This window comes from Jaculus jaculus, chromosome X (genome assembly GCF_020740685.1).
Source record: "Jaculus jaculus isolate mJacJac1 chromosome X, mJacJac1.mat.Y.cur, whole genome shotgun sequence".
NCBI classification, from domain to species: Eukaryota; Metazoa; Chordata; class Mammalia; order Rodentia; family Dipodidae; genus Jaculus; species Jaculus jaculus.
In genome coordinates, this window is record NC_059125.1 from 64,353,626 (window position 1) to 64,357,747 (window position 4,122).

Consider the following 4,122-nt stretch of genomic DNA (forward strand, 5'->3'; position numbering starts at 1 on the left):
TTGTGTAGGTAGTGTTAACCACTATGAGCTCATGAATATCAAGGCCACTTTGTGTCTGTTTTTTGTTTTGTTTTGTTTTGTTTTGTTTGAGGTAAGACCTCACTTTAGCCCAGGCTGGTCTCCAACTCATAGCAATTCTCCTATTTCTGCCTCCTGAGTGCTAAAATTAAAGGCATGCACCACAACGCCCAGCTTCTACTTTGTGTCTGGGTGATAGCATTATAAGGAGTCCTCTTCTTCCTTTGGCTCTTATATTCTTTCCAACACCTCTTTCACAATGGGCCCTGAGAGTTGGCGGGTTGATAGAGATGTCTCATTTAATACTTAGCACTCCACTGTCACTTCTTCTCAGTGCTTTGGCCATTATTGAGTCATCCCCATGGTCACTGTCATTGGAAAAGAGAAGCTTCTCTAACCAAAAGTGAGAGCAGCATTAATATATGGGCATAAACAAAAGTGTTTAGAGGGCAGTTTGGCAGGCATATTATTTAGTCATAAAATAGCGCAGTTTTTCCCCTAAGATTTATGACCTCTTCAACCATAGACTTTTGATACATTTTTAGTACCAGGTAGGAATTCCCTCCAGTGGAGCAGACCTCAAGCCCAATCAGAGAGCAATTGGTTTCCCCCAAACCAAACATGCCACCATTGCACCAGCTTGCAAGGTCCACTGCTGGTTAAAACCATTGAATACTTTTCTCCTCCCAAAGTCTGTGTGCTACATAGCTCTTTCCAGAATACTGAGAGTCAACAGGGAAGAGGCTTCCAGCTCAGCTCCAGCTTGATCTCTCATGCAGCCCAAGCAGGTGAAGTCTTCAGCAACAGGGTCTTAGCACCTAGTTCTGATGGGCAACCTTTTGGGGGGCATCACAAGCCTTCCTGGCCAGCAATTTGCTAGAGGGTATCTCACTCCTCGCACTGAATGTTTTGTAAGGTATCCCACCTCTGGCAGTGAACTTTTTCTAATAATCTGTGGCTTATGAGCACAACATTATCCAACTCCACAGGATACTTCTGCCCAAACACACACACTCTCTCTCTTTATATATAATTAGCTAGTAAAGAAATAGGTTGCAGCCAGGTGTGGTGGCACACACTATTAATCCCAGAATTTGGGAGGCAGAGATAGGAGGATCGCCATGAGTTTGAGGGCAGCCTGAGACTACATAGTGAATTCCAGGTCAGCCTGATCTACAGTGAAACCCTACCTCAAAAAACTGAAAGAAAAAAAAAAGGAAATAGGTTTCCACATGACTTATTAGTAGCATTTTAAATTTTGATTAACCTTTCTCCCATTCCTCCTTCCTCCATTCCCTTCCCTTAGAATATTTACTTTTAATAAGTCCAACATTTCAACTACTTCATTATTTATTTATTTGAGAGAGGGAAAAAGGCAGAACCAGAGAGAGAGAGAGAAAGAGAGAATGGGCATGCCAGGGCTTCCAGCCACTGCAAATGAACCCCAGACACATGAGCCACCTTGTGCATCTGCCTTATGTGGGTCCTGGGGAATCGAACCTAGGTCCTTTAGCTGTGCAGGCAAGCGCCTTAACCACTAAGCCATCTCTCCATCCCTCAACTACTTCTTTCATAGAATGCACTATTGGTATCACATCTTAAAAATCATTGCAGTGTAGGCTCATTGATTTTAATAAACACAAATTCTGATACAAGATATTGAAAGTGGGGGAAGTTGCATATGTATGGGGACAGAGTTTATATTGGGACTGTACTTTCCATTCAGTTTTGCTACGAATCCAAAAGTATTTGAAAACTAGTTTGTTTGCTTTGGATTTTTGAAACAGGTTCTTTGTAGCCCAGGCTGACCTGGAACTCACTACATAGACCAGACTGGCCTCAAACTTGTGGCAATCTTCTGGATGCTGAGATTACAGGCATGTACTACCATGCCTGACTAAAGTTTATCAATTTATAAAAACTATATTGCTGGAGAGATGGCTTAGCGGTTAAGGCGCTTGCCTGCAAAGCCAAAGGACTTAGATTTTATTCCTCAGGACTCATGTAAGCCAAATGCACAAGGTGATGCATGCATTTGGAGTTTGTTTGCAGTGGCTGGTGGCCCTGGTGCACCCATTCTCTCTATCTGCCCCTCTCTCTCTCTTTCTCTCAAATAAATTAATAAAATTTTTAAAAAGAAAAGCTATAAAGGCCTAGATGAAGACAGGTTGTCAAAATTGTAAGTAAACTAAAATCAAAGGAGAAAAAAATCATCATTATATACAAGATCATCTAGATTTTGAATTATATTACCTTCTAGCAGTTGTATAGTTTTACATTTAGGCCTGTACACCATTATGAGTTAATTTTTGTGAAGGGTCCTAAGGTCTGTTTAAATTCATTATCTTTTTGGCATGTAGATGTCCAGTTGTTCCAGCACCATTTATTGAGAAGACTTTCTTTTCTCCTTTGTATCGCCTTTGTTCCTTTCTCAAAAAGCAGTTGACTATATTTGAATAAGCCTACTTTTGTCCTCCATTAATCTATTTGTCTCCTCATTCACTAACAACATAGTCTTCATGACTGCAGATTTATAGTAAGTCTTGTGATTGGATAGTGTCAGTCCTCCAACGTTTTTTCTCTCCTTCAATATTGTTTGTTATTCTCACCGCCCCCCGCCGTGTGTGTGTGTGTGTGTGTGTGTGTGTGTGTGTGTGTGTGTGTGTTGATAGCCACAAAATAATTTTCTAGGATCTCCATTGAAGTTGCATAGACTTCACAGAGCAAGTTAGGAAGAACTAATATCTTGACAATATTTAATGTTTCTATGTGTAAAATTAAATATCTCCCCATTTATTATTTGAGATTTTCATGATAGTTTTGTAGTTTTTCTCATACGGAGGATGTCAGACTTATTCTTAAGTATTTCATACTTTGGGAGATATAAATGGCAGTATGTTTTTAATAATTTATGGATATATGATTATATATAACAATTTACACATATTTAATATATACAGCTGAATGAGTTTGAGGTAAATAACCAAAAGTATGAAACATTTCACAACTTTGCTTTTCATCCTTACACAGGAGCCACATTCATCTTCTTTGCATTGTTACAATTTTATTATATGCACCACTGGGAAAAATACACCATAGTAATGTGGTTTTTAGATTCATATTCCACTTGTTCATTGCCCTTCACTTTGGTATATGAACCCTATGCCCTGCAGTCTAAATATGATGGCTTATTTGTTGTCAGAGTTTGTTGATTCTTTCAGATTGTTCACATAGGCAATCATGTCACATGTGAGCAGCATTCTATTTGTTCCTTCTCTGTTTACCTTTAATCTCTCATTGCCTTAACTATGCTTTCCTGGGTGATACTGAACACCCCTGTCATTTTCCTGATCTTTTAGGGCTTAACGATATTTGCTATAGGTATTTGATAGCTATTTGGCTTTTTATTTGTTTTTTTTTTAACCTTTTTTTTTTGTTTTTTTGGTTTTTCAGAGTAGGATCTCACGCTAGCCCAGGCTGACCTGGAATTAACTATGGAGTCTCAGGGTGGCCCCAAAATCACTGTGATCCTCCTACTTCCTGAGTGCTGGGATTAAAGATGTGCTCCACCATGCCCGGCTTTTGTTTGCCTATTTTTTTTTTTTTATTTATTTGACAGTGACAGAGGAAGAGACAGAGAGAGAGCGAGAGAGAGAATGGGCGTGCCAGGGCTTCCAACCACTGCAAACGAACTCCAGACGCATGCGCCCCCTTGTGCATCTGGCTAACGTGGGTCCTGGAGAATCGAGCCTTGAACCGGGGTCCTTAGGCTTCACAGGCAAGCGCTTAACCACTAAGCCATCTCTCCAGCCCTGCCTATTTTTTAAGACAGGATCTGGCCATGTAGCTCAGGCTTGGCCTAAACTTGAGATCCTCAAGTCTGGAGTGCTGGGATGACAGGGATGTGTCACCACAATGGCTTGTATATATTATTAGTGAACTCAACGTTGTCCCTTGTAGTCCTAATCTGCTGAAGACATTTTTGCTTTTCCTTATTTTATTGACAATTTGTATACATGTACATAATGTATTTTGATCATAATCTCTTCCCATTAACTTCTTTTATTCCTCCTTTTTCACCCTACCACTGAACTCTTTTTTTTT

At 39.9% G+C, this 4,122-nt stretch overlaps 1 non-coding gene across 1 annotated transcript; it reads right to left on the reverse strand.

Annotated features, from left to right (window-relative positions):
* Positions 1-3,003: 3,003 nt before the first annotated feature.
* On the reverse strand, positions 3,004-3,110 carry LOC123456894. The gene has a single exon (XR_006634762.1). It is a non-coding gene; the product is annotated as a U6 spliceosomal RNA (small nuclear RNA).
* Positions 3,111-4,122: the final 1,012 nt, after the last annotated feature.